General features: G+C 39.0%; 1 protein-coding gene and 1 pseudogene across 1 annotated transcript in view; both read right to left on the bottom strand.

Moving 5' to 3' along the window:
- The window catches only part of HSD17B12 (hydroxysteroid 17-beta dehydrogenase 12), a 179,734-nt gene that overhangs the window by 153,228 nt on the left and 2,267 nt on the right, over positions 1-24,239 (bottom strand). The gene's annotated exons all lie outside the window — the stretch shown is intronic.
- LOC141584883 (prohibitin 1 pseudogene) overlaps positions 1-24,239 on the bottom strand; it is a 45,329-nt pseudogene extending 21,090 nt beyond the window's left edge.

Genomic DNA, 24,239 nt, shown 5'->3' with positions numbered 1-24,239 from the left:
GTAATATTAAAATACAACAAAAAATAGAAAAAGAAATATAAAAATTCCAAAATTAAAACCAGTTATAATAGCTTTCCTATTTTTCTTGTACTTGCCGCCTTTGGCCCATTAGCAAAGAATCAAGATTCTTTTACTAGTCAGCATAATACTGTACCTTAAATAAAGGAAGAGTCATCTTTCCAAGATCCAATGAGTATTTGAGTGCTTCTCCTATAAAACTAGAAGGCAGGAAAAGAATGCACACCCACCCCACCCCTGCAACACACACACACACCCCGACACACACATACACACACCGACACACACACACACACACACCTCTTCATTCACAGGGAAAAGCTTGACTAAGTTACTCAATCTCTTTTATTAGAAAGGATACTCCCACACAAAAAGGCAGCTTTCCTTGAACCCCAAGCAACAGTGTATGACTAGAGTCTTCACAGACTGAGAGGATTCATTTCTTTTTTTCTGTTTTGATACAGAGTCTCACTCTGTTGTCCAGGCTGGAATACAGTGGTGTGGTCTTGGCTCATTGCAGCCTCCACCTCCCAGGTTCAAGTGATCCTTCTACCTTAGCCTCCCAAGTAGCTGGGATTACAAGCTTGTATCACCATGACTGGCTAATTTTTGTATTTTTAATTGAGACAAGGTTTCACCATCTTGGCCAGGCTGGTCTCTAACTTCTGACCTCAAGTGATCCGCCCACCTTAGCCTCCCAAAGTGCTGGGATTACAGGCATTAACCACCGTGCCCAGCCTGAGGATTTTCTTATTACCCTAGAATCTTTTTAGACTTAGGCCTTGTATTATTGCTATTAAAGATAAATAATATCTATCTTCTTTTTAAAAGCAATATTTATACACACACATCAGGATCTCCTAGTTCTTAAAGTCTACATCAGTAAGGACATACCACCCCACCACCACCAGGGACACAAAGTAAAGTCCATGTCCCTGAGTTCCACACATCGTTGCTCCAGCTTTTCAGTGACCCAGATGCTACATTTCCCCCATTTCTATTTTTAAAATAAAGAAATTTAGGCCGGGTGCAGTTGCTCATGCCTGTAATCCCAACATTTTGGGAGGCCAAGGCAGGTGGATCACGAGGTCAGGAGATTGAAACTACCCTGGCCAACATGGTGAAACCCCGTCTCTACTAAAATGTAAAAAATTAGCCAGGCGTGGTAGCTCACCGCCTGTAGTCCCAGCTACTCGGGAAGCTGGGGATGGGGAATCGCTATGAACCCAGGAGGTGGAGGTTGCAGTGAGCCCAGACTGAGCCACTGCACTTCAGCCTGGCAACAGAGCGAGACTCTGTCTCAAAATAAATAAATAAGTAAATTAATTAATTAATTTACCAGCCTGGGCAATACAGTGAAACCCTGTCTCTACAAAAAGTACAAAAATTAACCAGGAGGGATGGCATGCACCTGTAGTCCCAACTACTAGAGAGGCTGAGGTAGGAAGGATTATTTGGGCCAGGGTGCTCAAGACTGCAGTGAGTGTGCCACTGCATCCCAGCCTAGGTGACAGAGCAAGACCCTATCTCAAAAAAAAAAAAAAAAAAAAAAAAGAGAGAGAGAGAGAGAGACAGAGAGAAAGAAATTTAAATAGCATTGAATCTGTAATCTTATACTTCCCAAACCAGTAACATCTGAAATGGATTTCACAACCTTTATACTTAATACATTAACATGGAAAAGTGGCAGAATTAAGACTATACCCCCAGGATAATGAATACAATTGGCTTTTCGTTGGCTTTGGAACATAATGAGAGAGAAATATGCATTAAGGAGAGTTAACATATCCACATGTACCTGGACCCACTCCGCCTCACTTCATAGCCAGTCCTGATCCTCTTCAAATCCAGTTTAACTACTTTGAGCCACAGTCCCCCAGATTACCAGGTACTTGCTAAAAATGCAGTAACTAAAAGCAAAGCATCCTAAGAAACTTACTTCAAGTTAATTGAAAAGCCAATATTCCTGAATCATTTGTTAATAGTTCTCAAAGAATAACAGCAATAAGACAATTCCCACATATCTCTACTCTTTGGTTTTATAAACTACACACCTGGGCACTAAAATAATTTAATGACCTGATATGGACAAGAACTCAATATACAGCATAATCAGGAATAAGAGTTTATTCAGTGAGACTTGCAACCAGCAACCATTTCCCATACAAAAGTCTTCTCCTTTCATCTATTTCTGTATTCAAATGAATAGCAATCAATTAAGTTCACCCAAAACCCACAGGACTTTAAATCAATTATAAAATTTCGTTTGAAGCAATAAAATTTCCCTCCTTTTCTACTGAAACTGTAGCTTGGGATGGTTTCAGCTGAAACTAACAGAAATAGCCTGAAAAAACGGAATTTGTCATCTCAAAATAACGGGAAACATTAACGCACTTCCAGAGTGGGCAAAATGAGTGGGTCAGGGACAGCATCAAGATCCCAGAAGCTTTCCACCTTTCTTCGCTGTGACCCTCAGTATGTTGGTTCTTTTCCCAGTTTGTTCCATCTGGTCTTCAAGGTGGCTGCAGGTATCCCACCCTCACATAATAACACCATTCTTTCTGCCTCTTCTTTTTTTTTTTTTTTTAAGACGGAGTTTCGCTCTTGTTACCCAGGCTGGAGTGCAGTAACACGATCTCGGCTCACCGCAACCTCCGCCTCCTGGGTTCAAGCAATTCTCCTGCCTCAGCCTCCCAAGTAGCTGGGACTACAGGCACTCACCACCATGCCCAGCTAATTTTTGTATTTTTAGTAGAGATGGGGTTTCACCATGTTGACCAGGATGGTCTTGATCTCTTGACCTCGTGATCCACCCCCCTCGGCCTCTCAAAGTGCTGGGATTACAGGCGTGAGCCACCGCACCCTGCCCTGCCTCTTCCTAAGGCCCTGAAAGCCTTGTCAGAATCTCTCCCTCCAGCAAATCTCCTCTCACATCTCATTGTCCAGAACTGCGATATGCATGCTCCTAGACCAACTACTAGCAAGAGGAAAGAAATCACCAAAATAAGCTTAAGCTAATCAACTTTTCTGGAAGCATATGATTATGCAGTATTTATACAAATGTGGGATTCTGTCAACAAGCAACCAACTATATTTGCCACATCTTCCCCAGGTGTTGTGGTCACTCTGTACTAAGGAGACCATGTGGAGATCATCTCCCATTCAGTAGATCAGAATTAAATTATAAACAAGAAGAGATTAATTCATATCTTAACACAAACACAAACCTACGAGGTTCATTTAGTGTTTAGTCAGCAGTCATTTGTATTTACTGAAAATACCTAAAACAGGCTAATCCATCAACTACCCTGAGAGGTTGCAGAAACTTTACTCACAAAGAAAGTATACATCAATTACATCAACTTATGCCTCTAATCTACTATATTTTAAAAATTATCTCCTGGAATTAATTCCTTTTCTACCTTTTCATTAGGCTTATTTTTAGCTTTGCTTAAAGAAAAGGAAACCCAATGCAAATATTATGATGGGAATTACAGCTAAGCTAGTGGTGCCTTGCCCATATCCCCTCTGACCATATCATGGGAAACACATTCCAAATGCATCTCTTTGCCCAAGGACTTTGTGCCTACATCAAAAATGGGGAAAAACTTCAAATAATCTAACAATGCATCTTAAAGAACTAGAAAAGGAAGAGCAAACCAAACACAAAATTTGTAGAAGAAATAATAAAGATCAGAACAGATATAAATGTTATGGAAATGGAAAAAAAATACAAAAGGTCAATGAAGCAAAAAGGGGTGTGTGTGTGTGTGTGTGTGTGTGTGTGTGTGTGTGTGTGTGTGTTTAAGTTAAAACTGTTAAGGCCGGGTGTGGTGGCTCATGTCTGTAATCCAAGCACTTTGGAGACCAAGGCAGGCAGATCACCTGAGGTCAGGAGTTCAAGACCAGCCTGACCAACATGGTGAAACCCCATCTTTAAACAAACAAACAAACAAAAATAACTGTTAAACCTTTAGGTCAGACCAAGAACTAATACCAATCCTTCTCAAACTATTCTGAAAATAGAGGAGGGGGGAATACTTTCAAACTCTTTCTACAAGTCCAGTATTACTCTGATACCAAAACCAGACAAAGGTGCATCAAAAAAAAAAAAAAAAGAAAGAAAACTATAGGCCAATTATCTCTGATGAATACTGATGCAAAAATTCTTTACAAAATACTAGCAAACAGAATTCAATGATACATTAGAACAGGGGTGTCCAATATTTTGGCTTCCCTGGCCCAAATTGGAAAAAGAAGAATTGTCTTGGGCCACACATAAAATACACTAACACTAACAATAGCTGATGAGCTGAAAAAAAAAAAAGAAGAAGAAGAAAGAAAGAAAGAAAGAAAGAAAGAAAGAAAGAAAGAAAGAAAGAAAAAAGAAAAAGAAAGAAAGAAATTGAAAAAAAAAAAATCTCATGTTTATATTATAAAGTTTACAAATTTGTGTTGGGCCATATTCAAAGCCATCTTGGGCCTGGCCCATGGGCCACAGATTGCACAAGCTTGCATTAGAAAGACTATTTATCAAGACCAAGTGAGATTTATCCCTGGGATACAGGGAGGATTCAACATATACAAATCAATGAATGCGATACATTGTATCAACAAAACAAAGGATAAAAACCACGTGTTCCTTTTAGTTAATGCTGAAAAAGCATTTGATAAAATTAAACATCCCTTCATGATAAAAAAAACCTTCAAAAAACTGGGTATAGCAGGAACATACCTCAACAGCCCCTCATCTAGCATCATACTGAATGAGGAAAACCTGAAAACCTTTCATCTAAGATCTGGAACACGACAAAGATGCCGACTTTCACCACTGTTATTCAACATAGTACTGGAAGCTCCAGCTAGAACAGTCAGACTAGAGAAAGATATAAAGGGCATCCTAATTGGAAAGGAATAAGTCAAATTATTCTTGTTTGGAAATGATGTGATCTTACATTTGAAAAAAATCTAAGGACTCCACAAGAAAATTATTAATATTAGAACAGATAGACAAATTCAGTAAAGCTGCAGATACAAAATCAACATACAAAAATTAGTAGCACTTCTATATGTCAACAGTGAACAATATGAAAAAGAAATTAAAAAGTAATCCCCTTTGCAATAGCCACCCATGAAATTAAACAACCACGAATTAACCAAAGAAGTGAAAGATCTCTATAATAAAAACTACAAAACACTGATGAAAGAAATTAAGGACGACACCAAAAAATTGTAAGATATTCCATGTTCATGGATTAGAAGAATCAATATTGTTAACACGTCCATACTACCCAAAGCAATCTACAGATTCGACGTAATCCTTATCAAAATACCAATGATGTTCTTCACAGAAATAGAAAAAAAAATTCTAAAATTTATATAGAACCATAAAAGACCCAGAACAGCCAAAGCTATCCTAAGCAAAAAGGACAAAACTGAAAGAATCACATTACCTCACATCAAACTATACTACAGAGTTATAGTAACTCAAACAGCTTGGTATGGGCATAAAAGCAGACATACAGATCAATGCAACACAATAGAGAACCCAGAAACAAATCCACACACCTACAGTGAACTCATTTTCAACAAAGGTGCCAAGAATATATGTTGAGGAAAGACAGCCTCTTGCATACAGTGCCAGGAAAACTGGATTATCTTGACGCAGAAGAATGAAACTACACTCCCTAACTCTCACCATATACAAAAATCAAATCAAAATGGGATTAAAAACTTAAATCTAAGACCTCAAACTATGAAACTATCACAAGAAAACATTAGAGAAAATCTCAAGGACATTAGTCTGGGCAAAAATTTCTTTAGCAATACCCTACAAGCACAGGCAACCAAAGCAAAAACGGACAAATGGGATCACATCAACTTAACAACTTTCTGCATAGGCCGGGCGCGGTGGCTCAAGCCTGTAATCCCAGCACTTTGGGAGGCTGAGGCGGGTGGATCACAAGGTCAAGAGATCGAGACCATCCTGGTCAACATGGTGAAACCCCATCTCTACTAAAAATACAAAACATTAGCTGGGCATGGTGGTGCATGCCTGTAGTCCCAGCTACTCAGGAGGCTGAGGCAGGAGAATTGCCTGAACCCAGGAGGCGGAGGTTGTGGTGAGCCAAGATCGTGCCATTGTACTCCAGCCTGGGTAACAAGAGTGAAACTCCGTCTCAAAAAAATAAAAAACCTTCTGCATAGCAAAGGATACAATCAAAGTGAAGAGACAACCCACAGAATGGGAGAAAATATTTGAAAACTACCCATCTGACAAGGGAATAATAATCAGAATATACAAGGAGCCTGAACAAACTCTATAGGAAAAAATCTACTAATCCGATCAAAAAGTGGGCAGAATATTTGCATAGACATTTCTCAAAAGAAGACATACAAATGTCAAACAGGCATATGAAAAGGTGCTCAACATCACTGATCATCAGAGAAATGCTAATGAAAACTACAGAGAGATATTATCTCACTCCAGTTAATAGGACATACAACCAAAGGGCAGGCAATAATAAATGCTGGTGAAGATGTAGAGAAAAGGGAACCCTTGCACACTGTTGGTGGGAATGTAAATTAGTACAACCACTATGGAGAACAGTTTGGAGCTTTCTAAAAAAACTAAAAATTGAGCTACCATTTGATCCAGCAATCCCACTGCTGGGTATATACTCAAAGGAAATCAATATATCTAAGAGATGTCTGCAGTCTTATGTTTGCTGCAGCACTGTTTGCAATGGCTAAGATTTGGAAGCAACCTAAGTGTCCATCAACAAATGAATGGATAAAGAAAACATGGCACATATACACAATGGAGTTCTATTCAGCCATAAAAAGAATGCAATCCAGCCACTGACAACAACATGGATGGAACTGGAGATCATATGTTAACTGAAATAAGCCAGGTACAGAAGACAAATATTGCATGTTCTCTTTCTTGTGGGCTCTAAAAATCAAACGAATTGAACTCATGGACACAGACAGTAGAAGGATGGTTACTAGAGTCTAGGAAGGGTAGCAGGGGGCTGGGAGGGAGGTGGGGATGGTTAATGGGTCAAAAAAAAAAAACAAAAAAAACAGAAAGACGATTAAGACCTACCATTTGATAGCACAACAGGGTGACTATAGTCAATAATAACTTAATTGTACATTTTTGTTTGTAATTTAAAAGATAAAAGGTTGAGGGGATGAACACCCCATTCTTCAAGATGTGATTATTTCCACATTGCACACCTGTACCAAAATGTCTCATGTACCCCCAAAATATATATACCTGCTGTGTACTCATGAAAATTATGAATTTTAAAAAATTATAAGGCCGGGCGCGGTGGCTCAAGCCTGTAATCCCAGCACTTTGGGAGGCCGAGGCGGGTGGATCACGAGGTCGAGAGATCGAGACCATCCTGGTCAACATGGTGAAACCCCGTCTCTACTAAAAATACAAAAAACTAGCTGGGCGTGGTGGCGCGTGCCTGTAATCCCAGCTACTTAGGAGGCTGAGGCAGGAGAATTGCCTGAGCCCAGGAGGCGGAGGTTGCGGTGAGCCGAGATCACGCCATTGCACTCCAGCCTGGGTAACAAGAGCGAAACTCCGTATCAAAAAAAAAAAAAAAAAAAATTCTAAATAAATAAATAGGGACTTTCTCTGGTGGCTGAAGTCAGCAATGCCTAAGGACACAGTAGACTAGAAGTGCTGGGGAATACATGCCCCTCCGCATCAACAGCCCTCATCCAGTGACTAATGGCCACTGGTGTATAAATACCCAAACTTCCCAGCCCCTCCAGTGAGACAGCACTGAAACTTGAGTTCTGCTCTAGCTCCAGAGTTATTGTGTAGGATAAAGCTCCAGTGGGTCACATTGCTTGATTATGTCCAGTGGACATAAGCCATAACTAGGTAAGATGATATCTCATTGTGGTTTTGACTTGTATTTCTCTGATGATTAGTGATGTTGAGTAGCTTTTCATATGCCTGTTTGCCATTTGTATGTCTTGAGAAATGTCTATCCAAATCTTCAGCCCATTTTTTGATCAGATTACTAGCTTTTTGGCCAAATTGGCTGCATTCTCCTCCCTGTCTCCTCCCTACTGGTGTTCCTTGGGATCACCTTTCAAATAAACTGAACTTGAATCTGTGTCTCAACATCTGCTTCTGGGAGAACCCAAACTAAAATAGGAACACGAGAGAAGAGAAAAATAATGTCTCCATTTGCAGTAACATTAACAAACAATTTGAAAAAATAATAATTCACAATTTTCAAATATACATATTTTGGAGCTAAAATTATTAGAAGATTTGGATACATAATCTAATCTTAGTATTTTTAAAAAATTGATTCAAAGTACATTCTGAAAAAATTTCCTCATTTCAAAGATGATACTTTTGCCACAAATATCTAAAAGGTACTGTTATCTCATTAACATAATTCATCAGAATCTAGCTTAAATAAAAATGAGAACATTCCTTTCTGGCTTCTCTGGAGGGAAAAAATGAAAAATGAGAATAAAAACCTTTAGGTAAAGAAAAAGAACTCTTTAATATCTTTTAGCATGAGATGGGAACAGTGGGGTACTGAGTGAGAAATGACAGGAACTTATAATCATCTCTTATAATAATGCTTATAAATAAAATAATGAGACTTTAAACAGTTATGTCAAGCTATGAAAGTCTTCCAATTATACCACAGTTGAAATGATACTTCACTGGCAATAATTTAACTCTATCTTTAATCCACTGCAGTAACTAACCATACACACCTTTTGTATATGTTAAAAATAAAGTTGAAGCTTAAGGCAGCTGCTTAAAACTAATACAATCAGTGGTTAAATTAGTTTAACTCTTAATTTAGAAACAAGCTTACATTAACAAAAATTGCTTTAAAAAATCTGTTTTAGGTATGTTCTAAAGTTGATATATATTAATCACATCACGAGATTCAGGTGTTGATCACAACAAAGTTGCAACAGATCCCAAAATAAATCCTGAAGCATCCTGAACCTCACACAAGCTGATCAACTCATGGGGCAATTCTATTTCTAGGTTTCTAATTGAAAGGAGAAGAGGGGGAAAGGCCCAGTGCTTTGTATGTGCATAACGCTTTGTACTTCCTACCGTGCTTCCAAATATCTTAGACAAAGTGGGAATTTTTAAACACATTTGATAGATGGGAAAAAAAAAGAATAGCTGATCGAAGATTCCACAGCTAATAAGTGCGGAAGGTGGGAAGGTGCGATATGAACTCAGGTCCTGTGATAATCCGGTACACGTTCTTTCCACTGTACTTCTGCCCAAAGAGAAAACAGCAAACTATAGCTCAATGTACTACATGGAATATAATCAACTGATTAAAAAAATTTCCTTTTCCTAAACTATTACATGCTGAGGCACCAAACTTTTCTACAGATTATAAGATATGGCATGTAATTTAGGACAACTATAAATGATGGCTAGACCAAAGGACCTAGGCTCAGCTTGTTGCTAATCTACAGTTAGGCTGCCTGACATTCATACAGAACCTGTCAAAAATCAACCTCATTATTTTCTTCCCAAAGCCTACTCCTTCTCTTGGTGTTTATGTCAGTGCCCCGAGCTCAGACACCTCACAGTCCTTTTGGACTCTGCTGTCTCCCGCAGCCCCACGTTAAGTTTATGACAAGGGCCCATGACTTCACCTCCTATCTCTTTCTTGTCTGACTCCCTTTCCCACTCCCTGTCTCCAATTCCTTAATCAAAGCCACCACCACCCAATGCCTAGTTTACCATCACCAGTCTCCTGCTGGTCTCCGCACCTCCTGGGTTCCTGCCTCCACATCCATTCTCCAAAATGCCAGAGTAAACTGTCCTAAGTACAAATTTGATTATGACACTCTACTGCTTAAAATCTTTCAATGACTTCCCACTGTCCTTAGGATAAACACTTACTGTAGCCTCAAGAGCCTGGAGACATTATATAAGCAGCTCCAACAAGTGTTACAGGAGCCAGCTATGGGGGCATTAACCTTGTTGAGGGGCTTCAGGAAGCCCCTGTAGGATCGGGCCCCCTGCCTACCTTTCTCTAGTCTTACCTCTTGCCTCTCTCCTCTCAGGATTCTCAGCCCCAGCTCTTTTTAGAAAAACTTCCTGAAATGTCCTCAGTTTCCTCAAGGTCTTCACTCAAGATGTTCTCACTGCTTAAAATATTCCCGTCCTCCAACCCCCCTCACCTGCCCATCTCTAATTTATCAATGCCATTTAGCACAGTGGCTAAGACAGGAAATTGAGAGTTCAGTTCAAAGCCCAGGTGCTCCTCCACTTACCATGTGACTTAGGGAAAATTGCTTGACCTCTCTATATTTTAGCTCTCTTTTACTAAAACAGGGATATTAAAAGGATCTACCTTATTAGATTATGTGCAGATTAAATGAGTCAATTAAGATATTTAGAAAAGTACCTGGTACACGGCAAGCTTTTTAATAAACATTATGTCTTATTACCATTATGAACATCATCGTCTTCTTTCTACTTTTCTTCCACATCTTGGATTAAATGTTACTTCCAAAAACCTTTCTTAAGCCCCTGAACTAGGTTAGTTTCCCCATAGCAGACTCCTATAACACTTTTTGGAACTGCTTATATAATGTCCGTGTCTTATGCTAGACCTGCAGAGATAGAGACCATGGCTTTCTGTTTGTTTGTTTTACTTTAAGTTCTGGGATACGTGTGCAAGAACGTGAAGGTTTTTTACACAACTACATGTATGCCATGGTCGTTTCCTGCACCTATCAACCCGTCCCCTAGGTTTTAAGCCCTGGGGACACACATTAGCTATTTGTCTTAATGCTTTCCCTCCCCTGGCCTCCCATCCCCCAACAGGTCCTGGTGTGTGTTGTATTCCCCTCTCCCTGTGCTCTCATTGTTCAACTCTCACCTCTGAGTGAGAACATGCAGTGTTTGGTCTTCTGTTCCTGTGTTAGTTTGATGAGAATAATGGCTTCAGCTTCATCCATGTCCCTGTAAAGAATATAATCTCATTTCTTTTTATGGCTGCATAATATTCCACAGTGTATATGTACCACATTTTCTTTATCCAGTCTATCATTTATGGGCATTTGGGTTGGTTCCATGTCTTTGCTATTTTAAATAGTGCTGCAATAAACATACATGTGCATGTGTCTGTATAGTAGAATGATTTACATTCCTTTGGGTATACACTCAGTAATGGGATTGCTGGGTCAAATAGTATTTCTGGTTCTAGATCCTTGAGGAATCACCACATTGTCTTCCACAATGGTTGAACTAACAGTGTAAAAGTGTTCCTATTTCTCTACAGCCTCACCAGCATCTACTGTTTCTTGACATTTTAATAACCACCATTCTGACTGGCATGAGATGGTATTCCATTGTGGTTTTGATTTGCATATCTCTAACGATCAGTGATGTTGAGCTTTTCTCATATTTTTGTTGGCTGCATAAATGTCTTTTGAGAAGTAACTATTTGTATCCTTTGCCTGCTTTTTGATCGGGTTTTTTTTCCTTGTAAATTTAAGTTGCTTGTAGATCCTGGATATTATACCTTTGAGACCATGGCTTTCTTATTCACCACTATATTCTCATACTCAGCACAAGCCTAGCACATAATCAACACACAATGAATATTTATCTGTTCCAGAGAAAACAACGAGATAGTGTCCTTTGCAGGGACATATGATGGAGCTAGAGACTATTATCCTTAGCAAACTAATACAGGAACAGAAAACAAAATACATGTTCTCACTTATAGGTGGGAACTATAATAAATGATGAGAACATGGACACATAGAGGGAAACAACACACACGTGCCTTTCAGTGGAAGGTGGAAGGATGGAGAGGATTAGGAAAAATAATGGGTACTAGGCTTAATACCTGGGAGATGAAATAATATGTAAAACAAAACTCCATGACACAAATTCCTATGTAAAAAACGTGCACTTGTACCCCGAACTTAAAAGTTAGAAATATATTTACTTGTTTATTTATTTATCTGCTTAAGGAATGACCCAATTTCACTGTTTAATTACCACAAAGGTCATCCAGATAGCCAACTAAAATCTAAATTTCTTCTGGTAGAACCTAAACCCATTTTCCTCCTTCTTCATCATTTAAAGGACTTAAAAAAAAAAAGAAAGAAAGAAAGAAAACTAAGTAGAACATCCTTTTCAATCTATTGGCTCTTTAAGAATCATCATTAAAAGATATCATTTATATTAATTTCATAATAAAGATTTTTTTTTTTTTTGAGACAGAGATTCACTCTTGTTGTCCAGGCTGGAGTGCAATGGCGTGATCTCGGCTCATTGCAACCTCTGCCTCCCAGGTTCAAGTGATTCTCCTGCCTCAGCCTCCCAAGTAGCTGGGATTACAGGCATGCACCACCATGCCCAGTTAATTTTGTATTTTTTAGTAGAGAGGGGGTTTCACCATGTTGGTCAGGCTGGTCTCCAACTCCTGACCACAAGTGATCTGCCTGCCTCAGCCTCCCAAAGTGCTGGGTCTACAGGCGTGAGCCACCGTGCCCAGCCAATAAAGATAATTTTTAAAAATTCAGGGCCGGGTGCGGTGGCTCAAGCCTGTAATCCCAGTACTTTGGGAGGCCGAGGCGGGTGGATCACGAGGTCGAGAGATCGAGACCATCCTGGTCAACATGGTGAAACCCCGTCTCTACTAAAAACACAAAAAAGTAGCTGGGCATGGTGGCGCTTGCCTGTAATCCCAGCTAGTCAGGAGGCTGAGGCAGGAGAATTGCTTGAACCCAGGAGGCGGAGGTTGCGGTGAGCCGAGATCACGCCATTGCACTCCAGCCTGGGTAACAAGAGCGAAACTCCGTCTCAAAAAAAAAAAAAAATCCATCTGGGCCAGGTGCAGTAGTTCACTATTACAAACCAAGCTCTGATATTGAGAAGATATTTGGCTAAAAAGCCTTCATGGATAATCCACTGTTTTCTTCTAGGGCTAGTCCAGTGTTTCCCAGAATGCCTGATCTTTTGAGACAGAGTCTCACTCTGTCTCCCAGGCTCAAGCGATTCTCCTGCCTCAGCCTCCTGAGCTGCTGGGATTATAATCAAGCATGTGCCACCACTCCTAATTTTTGTATTTTCTGTAGGGATGAGGTTTCACCACGTTGGCCAGGCTGGTTGAGAACTCTTGACTTGAAATGATTCAAACGCCTTGGTCACCCAAAGTGCTGGGATTACAGGTGTCAGCCACCGTGCCTGGCCCCCAAAATGCATGACCTTAAGAATCATCATATTTGTTAAAAATACATGGTCCTGTGCTCTTTTCTTACAGATTTTGATTCTGTAGGTCTATAGCAAAGTCCTAGAATATAATAACAAGCACATTGGATTGAGTCATATGATCCAGATGAGTCTGAATACTGCCATGATATAAACAGACCCTTTTATTTTTCTCTTTTGAGACAGGATCATGCTCTGTCACCGAGGCTGGAGTGCAGTGGTGCGATCACAGCTCACTGCACCCTCAACCTCCTGGGCTCAAACAATCCTCCCACCTCAGCCATCTAAGTAACTAGAACTACAGACATGTACCACCATGGTGATGCCTCACTAATATTTTTCCTTTTTTTTTTTTTTTTGCCCTGCCTTATCTCCAACTCCTGGGTTCAAGCAATCCTCCTACCTCAGCTTCCCAAAGTACTGGAATTACAGGCATGAGCCACCACACCTCGCCCACCTTTCACTTTCAAGCAGTATTTGAGAAACTCTCCAACTTATAAGCTCTTGTGCAAGTATTCAAATGGCCTTAAAAAGCACCTTTATTCAGCAACTTTGTCAGTAAATTAGAAAGAACATGTTGCCTAGACTCAGAAAACCTAGATCCAATTTCTTCTGCTACTCACTAGCTGTGCAACCCTTCTATCAGTCACTGCATCTCCATCTGGTCTTGGGATATTACATGGAAATCACAAAACCAGCCCTAACCTGCCTCATAGGGTTGTTACGGAAATAATTCAAGAATACTTGAAAAGGGCTTTGTAAATTAAAATGTTACCATTACAGTAACATTTTATTAAATCAACCTGCTCTGATTCAGAATGTGTGAAAGTTGTTGTCTAGCCCAATGTGGCTTTTTTTTCTTCACATTATCTATAAGGAGATCATCACCTGCTTACACATGACAGGCAGTGATAGGCACTGGAACACACAGGTAAGTAGTTTCCTGCTCCACAGCAAAATTATAAGATTGGATGAGCAAGATCAGGGGAGCCTGTCTTCTGTATGAGTACTGTTTCTATAGGACTAGAGTCTCAACTATCAGTAAAGCAAAGCTGGCAATATTCCTACTGGAAGTTAGCTTGGTTATGGGCAGTTAATGCCAGTCATTAGAGTAAAATCAATCGGAAAAATAAGTGTTCTACAGACTAGGAATATTAAAAGATTTTTTTTAACTGGTATTTAAATTTCTAAAAAATACTGTATTCTTTTTTGGCCACCTTGAGGAACATACACTAAATGCAATATTTCCTTGGCAATTAAGTGTCATCAACATAATCAGTGATTTGGGACAAAAGCACAGATGAGGCTCTAAATAACAGATATTAGATCAATTAACTTAGCTTGCACCACTATATACAATGAACAATGCCCCCCAGTCTTAACGTCTATGTAGGATGTACCAAGAGCATGGCACAGTGGTGTCCTCAAGGGCTAAAAAGGTACATGTCATTTCTTTAAGAGTTCAGGCTCCTGTACAGAGAGGGCTGTTTCTTGCCTCCTACTAGTTTCAGGAATGAAGTCCAGTTCTGCCAGCATCCTCTTCATTACCACTAATCACCTCTGCTTTTCCTCCTCACCACTTTCCTCTAATTCAACCCTGACAAATCTCTTCCACTCTGCTGTCAGAGCCTGCTGTCCATCACTCCTATCATTGCTTTTAATCAACCTACCACAGATGCATCCACCACTTCTGCCCTTTGCCACTGAAATGTCTGGCTTAGCCATTCCCTAACTGGATGCATAAGCTTGGGCAAGTCATTACCTTTTCCAGCCGTATTTCCCTAATAACAGAAATGAAGAAGTTGCTAACATCCCTTCCAGTTCTGCTAGTCTATCATTATTCTCTTCAGTCTCCTAAGGATTTTTTTCATTTTCTCAAGTTTTTTCACAAAATGGCTAAGCTTGTGTAAAGACTGTCAACCAACTATAGTATTCATTTATTTCCATGAAGCAAATAAACTATATACTCAATGCTCTATAATTAACTTTATAGCAGTTTCTGGTTCTATACACTTACCATCCAACGTCTTTACTATCAAACAGATTTTCCAGGGAATTTGGTTCAGAGTCTTCAACAATTCAAAATGACTCATAATTCCAGAAGGTATGGACTTATTTTATCACATTTTCAAAATTAAAAACTACATTTTGGTCAACATATCCTAGAGTTTAATTTTTCACAAATTAGTCTTATCAATTAGTGAGGCTTTACTAAAATTTTAATTGGAGAAATCTCTTAGTAAAGGAAAATCTACTCGCAACAATTTTGTAAAGATTTGGGAATGAATAATAAATATACCACCAAATTTATATTAAATGTGGCAAAGTGTTCAGTTCCCTGTAACAATTTCCCAATGACACAGATGAAGAAAGGTTAGCCTGTTACCAATACTATTCAAGGACATCATTTTGATCTCAGTGCATTATGAGGATGACAGCCCTGCTACTGTAACTCTTCAACCAGTCTTTGTCTAACCAGCCTTGGTTTATTTTCAATCTAGCTTTAGATGTATAGAACTTGAGGTTTCAGAAGAAAGAGAAAAAACAGTGGACAAATTATTTTGCAAAGTAAGACAAAAAATAGAAAACTAAAGCAAAACACCTGACCCCAAACTGAAATATAGCAGAACCTCAAGGAAAAAAAGCATTCATTCATGAAATATTATAGTACAAATATACTTTTAAGCAAATAAAGTGATACATGTACATATATATATATATACACACGCACACACACACACACACACGACTAATAAGGTAAACTGTGAAAAAGCCCACCAGAATGAATAAAAATACTATTAGAGTTCCAAAAGTACACAATCACTACCATCTAGAAAGCTCTCAACGCAAAAAGTCACAACTGACACTTTGAAACATGAGTAGAATTTCACAAACAGGAAGAGTGTGGAATATGAGAAAGGGCACCTCAGGCAGAGTGAGGCCAACATTCAACAACCACCAAAACCTACTAAATGCCTCTGCACAAGCAAGGCCTCAGAGGCTACAAGAAGCGGGAAAGCACAGGGATGTATGGGACACAGGAAGTGATCTAGGAAGCATCCAAGGAAGGGTGCAAAGGAGATGACATCAGAAACAGACTCAAGGTCAAGAACAAAAGGGCAAAGGAGCTTGATGTTTGCATAGACATTATGAAACTTCTGACATTTTTGCGTAAGGTGTAAGGAAAGGGTAACTTGACTGAAGGTTTCGCTGGTAGATTAAACTTGCGCCATAGTGAGTGTAAGGTTTGGTAGGGAGGCAATATATTAGGAGAACATAGAGGAAAATATGGATGCAAGAGACTATAGTGGTAGACTAAGCAAGATTTGGCAATTTCCTGTCTAGAGGTGCAAAGGAAAGCATGATTCTAAGACTTAGAGATGAGGGAACAAACTGGCTACCTGATGCATCTGGGCACTGACATAATTTATTTTGTCCACGGAGTAAATCTGAGAAATTTGCATCAACTCTAAACAATTAAGAAACTTTCTGTGTGAAAATCTAGATTTGGGCTACTGGTGAAAATCTGAGAGGACTGTGCGAGTGTTGCTGAAGGGTGACACTAGAGACCATGTCTGGTGACCTGGACAGTGTCCTGACATACATTACATCTGGTCCACTTCGCTCATTTACTTTACCTGCCTGTGGCATCAGAATTTGCCATCTTTGATATGAAGTAGTGTGACTAGCAAGATGAGGACATAATTAGCAAAAACAAGGAACTCCAGAACAGACTGGGGAGAGTAGAAAAGCTAAATTACAGTCATGCTAAAATTGACAACTTTGATACTCATCTAGAAGGGAATATGCAGAAAGCCTTCAGAAATTTGAGGAAAAGTCGGGAAAATTTTATGTGGATAAAATAAGATTCATCCCATCAGATAATACCTGCTAGCATTTCTATAGCATTTACTATTAAAATGTCAGCTACTGTTCTCAGTAGCCTAAGTATTCCCCACGCATTAAATCACTCCATTTAATCAGTATTTCAAATCTATAATTATCCCAATTTTACAGATGAGGAAACTGAGGCACATAGAAATTAAGGTGATATCACTGTAACTAGCTGAGCGGGGATTCAAAAGTAGGTAATCTAGTTCCAGAATCTGTATTAGGAGCACTTCTTCCGGAAGTTAGTCTATATTTTTAGATTAAATAATTTCATTTCTAGGGATTAGAAAACTGCTAATATTTGTTAGATTTGTGGCTGATAAGAGAATGTAGAAAGAGAAGATCATTCACAAAAATCATTACCCCTTAATCATATAAAGACTGGAAGCCAGACACTGCTGGGACACATGCCTATACTCCCAGCAACTCAGAAGGCTGAGGCAGGAGGATTGTAGAAACAAATGATGCTCTTAAATATATGTCACTTAATATCCATAAAAACACACCAAGGACTATACTAGAACCTCACTTACACCTCGTTTCATTGTCATAATAATCCTGAAAAGTATCATCCCCCTAAAAAATGAAAGAAGTTATGCTCAGAGGTTAACTATTTTTGCCTAAGGTCATCCAACTTGGTAACAGCACAGCTTGCCCAACTGACTCCAAAGCCAAGCTGTCTGTTAGCTATGTTGTTTCTCGGAGAGGCACCAATTGTTCAAGTTCTTAAACTGTTTAGCCCTTCCTCCCTTCCACAATGACTAGGTTATTTAAATGGAAATAACTTCACAAAATGGTGGCAAAGGTAACTTTCCAGAAACTGGATAGTTCTCCTGGAATTGCCAGTTAGAGATAGGGCAAACACAATGTTTGGCTAGACAAAACTCAACAAATAAAACAAAGCATTCTTTCTGATACAAATTTGTGGCAAGCTTCTCAACTACCACACCGTGGTATTATGGAGTTACCATGACAAAGCAATGACCTAGTTTCAGGGTTTCAACAACCCCCATCACTCAGTCCCTGTAAGAGAAGAACTTTCCATATCACAGTGATCAGACTTTTCTCCCAGAAAGAAATGGTCTCCGAGAGATGATAACCAAAAAATGCACAGAAGTGGCATCCCTTACAAAAAATGTAAATTCTCATTTTATTTTATTTATTTAATTTTTTTTTTTTTTTAAGACGGTGTCATTCTGTTGCCCACGCTGGAATGCAGTGGTGCAATCTTGGCTCAGTGATGCGATTCTGGTGCCTCACTCTCCCAAGTAGCAGGGACTACAGGTGTGCACCAGCACACTCAGCTAATTTTTGTATTTTTAGTAAAGATGTGGTTTTACCCTGTTGGCCAGGCTGGTCCGAAACTCCTGGCCTCAAGTGATCCACTCGCCTCAGCCTCTCAAAGTATTGGAATTAAAGACACGAGCCACTGCACCCAGCCAATTGTCATTTTAAAAAGGGAATTTTAACTGAGGTTATGTGAATACGTCACAGTGGCCTATCTCTGTGTGACAATGTTTTCTCAAAGAGCGTTGGCAATAACTTTAGAGAAGTCACAGAAACAAGAAATTGTGCTTACAACTTCGAACTCAACAGTGTTACCCTTCTGCTTAAAATCACCTCCACTGCTTTCCACTGCTCCTAGGATAAAGGCTGAAGGCCCCGCTTGTTACCCTTCCTGGCTCTCCAGTCCCATGGCACTCATGTCTGACCTTTCCTGACGCCAGTCACTCAGCCCTCCTTTCATGAGGGCCCTGGCCTTTCCTTCCCTAGGAATTGAGTAACTGCTATTCCTTCAACCAAGAATGTTCTTCCATCTGCCCTACCTGCCACTCCAGCTCGTTCACTTGCATCAGATCTCAGCTGAGTCATCGCTTCCCCAGGGCAGCTCTAGAACCTTCCCTCACAAACTCTCATAGGACCAAGAACATCCTGGTCCTACCACTTACCACAGCACAATTTATTCATTTGATTACTGTTTGCCATCCCCCTGGACTATTGTAAGGTCTATAGTTGGCACACAACAGTATTTGTGGTGGAGAAACAGGCAAATAAATGAATAGTATTATGTCATTCTCCCCCAAGCCCAGTGAGGGTTTTGTTCACCCTGCCTCCCTAACCTTAATCTCAATCCATCCCTGATGACATGCGTGTGAATTCCTACATTTTGCTAACAGTGACAAGACGGGAAATGAAATAAAGGACGCACTATTTTAAAAATATACATTTAACTTATCCTTATCTACAAATAGCTTTTAATGGCACTGAAACTGAGCTATTCAAATCCATTTACCCATGCATTCTAAACTTAAAAATTTTGTTATCTAAATCTTCTGACATTTTTTTTTTGAAACTGAAAGAAATAAATTATCCTCAATTCAACCAACCAAAATCAACAACAACAACAAAAATTAGTTTTAAAGCTCAACACTCAGTTGCAAGTAGCAATGGTAATCTCAGTTATTTGACAATGTAGTCACCCAAATATCAAAATCTTATTTAATTTTATCCTGGAAATTAGCTCAGGTAATCAGAGCGCAGTGCTACTAAGGCTAATAATATTATTAATAACAAATTACCAAGCACTTGTGTACTATCTGTTTTACAGAGAATGAGTATTCTCATTGACCCTTCATAATAAGCCTATGAAATCTGTAGGGAAGTCAGAATTCAAGTCTAGGTTTGGGTCTCCAAGTTCAGGTTTGACCTCTAAATAGGAAGGTTAGTGTTGCACAGAAAGAAAGAACAGGAAAAAAAAAAAAATACCAAGGTGGGAGCAATAGGGGCAGGTGGGAAGGGGAGTGAGGGAAAAAGATATGCAGAGAATATAGATTCAAGATGTCTAATCCTGGGAAACCTCCCTCTTTAGTTTTCCTCCAAATGAGATAAAGGTATGCTTCTAGGGCCAATCCTTCAGTTGCATCTGTTTCCTCTTATGTAGACTCCAGCACTAGTACTTGAAGGCTGCCCTGCCAACTCTAATCTGTAGAACTTGTTACATTTAGACATACAGACTCCCTTTTGGGAGCCAAAGGGCAGAATGAATAAATATTGAAAAACATTTATGACTAAGTTTGTTTCTCTGCCTTCCCTCACCTTCCCTGCCTTTGTGAAAAGTATAACCTATGTAATGACTACTGTGATCAACATCAGCTTGTAAGTACAATTATCTATATCCTAACACTAGAATGTCAACAGCAAGAATACGACATTTACCAAGCTGGACCTCCAGGGAGTCACTAAATCCATTCAAGAATGCCAGAGCGATAAACAGAAAATAGCATTCGAAGTCAAATCCCGCCATTCTGATGACTGTCAAACCCTTTGCTTTGTTAGGCACCTTAGTTAGTAACTTCCCAACATTTTCTCATATGACAACAGGATTCATTGTTGCAAATCTGAAGAAAATCCCAAGCTATTTGATCCTAAAATGTGCCAACTATTCTGTAATGCTTCCAGAAAAATCAAGAATGCGCAAATTTGAAATTGTGCCTTCTTTTCGTCTGAGATTGTTCTTAAAAACAAACCGAAAATTTAAATTTTAAAAAGTTAAAGTGTGTCTTCAATCAAATAAGGGTTTTTTTGTTTTGTTTTGTTTTTTGAGATGGAATTTCGCTCTTGTTACCCAGGCTGGAGTGCAATGGCGCAATCTCGGCTCACCGCAACCTCCACCTCCCGGGTTCAGGCAATTCTCCTGCCTCAGCTTCCTGAGTAGCTGGGATTACAGGCACGCACCACCATGCCCAGGTAATTTTTTTTTTTGTATTTTTATTAGAGACGGGGTTTCACCATGTTTACCAGGATGGTCTCGATCTCTTGACCTCGTGATCCACCTGCCTTGGTCTCCCAAAGTGCTGGGATTACAGGCGTGAGCCACCGCACCTGGCCCCAATCAAAAAACTTTTAATAAAATTTGTAGATATAAAGAAATCTACTCCCAAGTACTCATCCAGTCTGTAGGCCAATCACCAACAGACAGTGTATGCATGTTGCAGAACAAAGGACTTGGTTTTAAATCTTGACTCTGCAACTCAATACCTATGAAAGCATAGACAATGAAAGCAATTTACTTAATTGCTTCTTCCTCTATCTTCCCATTCTTCCTCTATCCAGTGGGGAAAATGGAGCACAGCTCAAAGAGGTTAAAAAGTAATCTCAAGTTCCTGGCACATTTCCAGCATCCATTCAATAAATGATAGTTATTAATATTTCTTCTGGGTTGTCAATTAAATAACATTTCACATATAATTCTTCAAATCATGTGCTATCACAAACTCTTGTTAAAGAAAGCTACCTACTATTAACAAGCTCTAGTTACAGAAGTATTCTTCAGTCATTTGAGGTTAACCCTGTGCAATTAACCAATGTGAAAACAGAAATTGTGATTACACCTGTGATTTTGAGAATCCTTTGATTCTTGAGCATGGCTAAGCAAAGCATGTTTTCATGAATGGTTTCTGCAAAGGAGAACCACACCATTCCATGTCATTTTTAAGTCCTCACTATCTACTGAATTAGGAGAACTGTGGAATACTACAAAGCCAAATGGGTTCCATCAGCAACCCGAAGTGACAACATCTTAGGAACTTGCTAATGTAAACGTGCAGAGGGCAAAACAACGGGTTGAAGACTTGTTGTGAAATCTAACCTTACTCCACAGAACCGAATATTCTTCAGCCATAAAGTACAGATTCCACAGTAGATGAAACTTGGAAAACATATGCAAAAATCAAAGAAGCCATTCACCAAAAAAAAAAAAACCTATTGTATGTGATTCCATTTATATGAAATACTCAGAACAGGCAAACCTACACAGACAGAAATTAGATTGGTGGTTGACTAGGGCTGGAGCAGGCAGGGGTCAGGGAGTGAGGCCTAATGGGTACGGCATTTCTTCTAAGGAAGATAAAAATGTTCTGAAACCAGATTTGATGATACTTGCAGAACCCTGTAAAGTTAAGTAAAAATCTTGAATTGTACACTTTAAATGGGCAAATTGTATGGTGTATTGATGATATCTCAATAAAATTGTTTGTAAAAATCTAACTCACTAACTGATAAGTGAATCCTTTATTCTTCACTGCATGGAAAAATAACCTCTTCATTAAAAACTAAAAACAAGTGCTCAGAGTGCTGTCTTATGTTTAAAGTTATAAAATATCTTGACTTTGGAAGTCTACTTATCTTGCCTTTGCATCTATCATCTCCACTTTATTTCAATAGCAATCATTTTAGATGAACTCCAGTAATGGAAACTACTCAAATACATGCAAAATGTATTTATGCTCAAACCACATTCTACAGATTACATTTTTTATTGCTCTATAGCAGTGACTGTTCTTTCCTTTATTTAGTACAAACTGACCGCTTATCAGTCTTCTTTTGATTACTTGCTACATTGACCTTCAAACAACTGAAACTCTACATTCACAGGATCTCCTTTTGCTCTCCTAAGAAATCCAGGAAATATTTGTTGACAGACAAAGGAGTCTTACCTATTAAACTGACTAAACCCACCCGCTAGGAGTGTAGGGAACACAGGGGATTCACCAGAGGGGGAATATTACTGGTGAGAACCAGGAAAAAGAAATGGTTCAGCTCTTGATCAGGAGATAGAGATAAATTACAGTATGGGCCAAGTAATGGACAGTCTTTTTTTTTTTTTTTTTTTTTTTTTTGGAGATGGAGTTTTGCTCTTGTTGACCAGGCTGGAGCACAATGGCTCCATCTCAGCTCGCTGCAACCTCTGCCTTCTGGGTTCAAGTGATTCTCCTGCCTTAGCCTCCCGAGTAGCGGGAATTACAGGCACCCACCACCACAACCAGCTAATTTTTGTATTTTCAGTAGAGATGGGATTTCATCATGTTGGCCAGGCTGGTCTCAAATTCCTGACCTCAGATGATCTGCCCGCCTCGGCCTCCCAAAGTGCTGGGATTACAAACGTGAGCTACCGAGGCTGGCCTGGACAGTCCTAAAAGCCTAACAACACTAAGGAATCTATTATCTGGAATATTTTCACTGATTGCGAAGCATACCTGTATTTCAAGTTTTTTTCAGTTTTTATTCTTAAGTTTAAAAGAGCCAATTTGTGAGAAAAGACAAACAGTGAGAATCCACGATTTCTGCCCCTCATATCCTAAAATCTAAGGCAGACAGATTAAACATATACACATGAAGATACTCATATGGAGAGACTAAGAATATCAAGAATAAAAATATACTATCAATTCAACATTACTAATATGGAATACTTAAAATATTTCATTGGTTATAAAAAGGAAAATATTAAATATTAGTACTAGAAAGTAGATTCAAAGAAGACTGCGTAAGAACAAAGACTCTTGAAATGAAGGTAGTAATTTTGTTGGGAAAAAAATACTAGTACTATTTACATACAACAATTAATTCTGAAATCATAACTTTGGTGGAACAAACAATCTATTTTTAATCACAACTCTAACTATTCAAATATTATCTCTGCTAGTTTTTTACTCATTTCAGTACACCCCTCCAATTCATATGAAGAACCTGGTTAAGATTAGCTGCTCTTAATTTTGTTTTTGAAGAGTCCCAGAATTTGAAGATAAAGGAATTATTTTCTTTTAAGATCACTTCTTCTACTTAAGCACTTAAAAAAAAAATTCCAACAATCCAGGGTAAATTGAACCTGTCAGTATTTCACTTCAATTATGATACTATCATCCTCTGCTGTTCCAGTTTTCCAGTTCAAATTTCATATCTAAATCTTATACAAACACTTCCCTTAATTTATCAATTATCCTTCCTCTGGGGCCAAATCTTTTCAATACAAATGTTACTTATGAAGTGCTGTTATATCACTTGCCTTTTACTATAGACTCGTAGGTAGATGACTTGGACTTATCATCTGAATAATCAGCCAATATGGTCAATTTCAAACTTAAAAAAAAAAAAAAAAAGTCTGGCATGCTGGCTCACACCTGTAAACCCAGCACTTTTGGAGGTTGAAGCAGGAGGACCGCTTGAGCTTAGGTGTTCATAATGAGACCTTGTCTCTACTAAAAACCAAAAGAATTAGCTGATGTGGCGA

The sequence above is a fragment of the Saimiri boliviensis genome, chromosome 6 (genome assembly GCF_048565385.1).
Source record: "Saimiri boliviensis isolate mSaiBol1 chromosome 6, mSaiBol1.pri, whole genome shotgun sequence".
Classification (NCBI taxonomy): domain Eukaryota; kingdom Metazoa; phylum Chordata; class Mammalia; order Primates; family Cebidae; genus Saimiri; species Saimiri boliviensis.
This window is presented reverse-complemented; position numbering and strand designations above follow the sequence as displayed.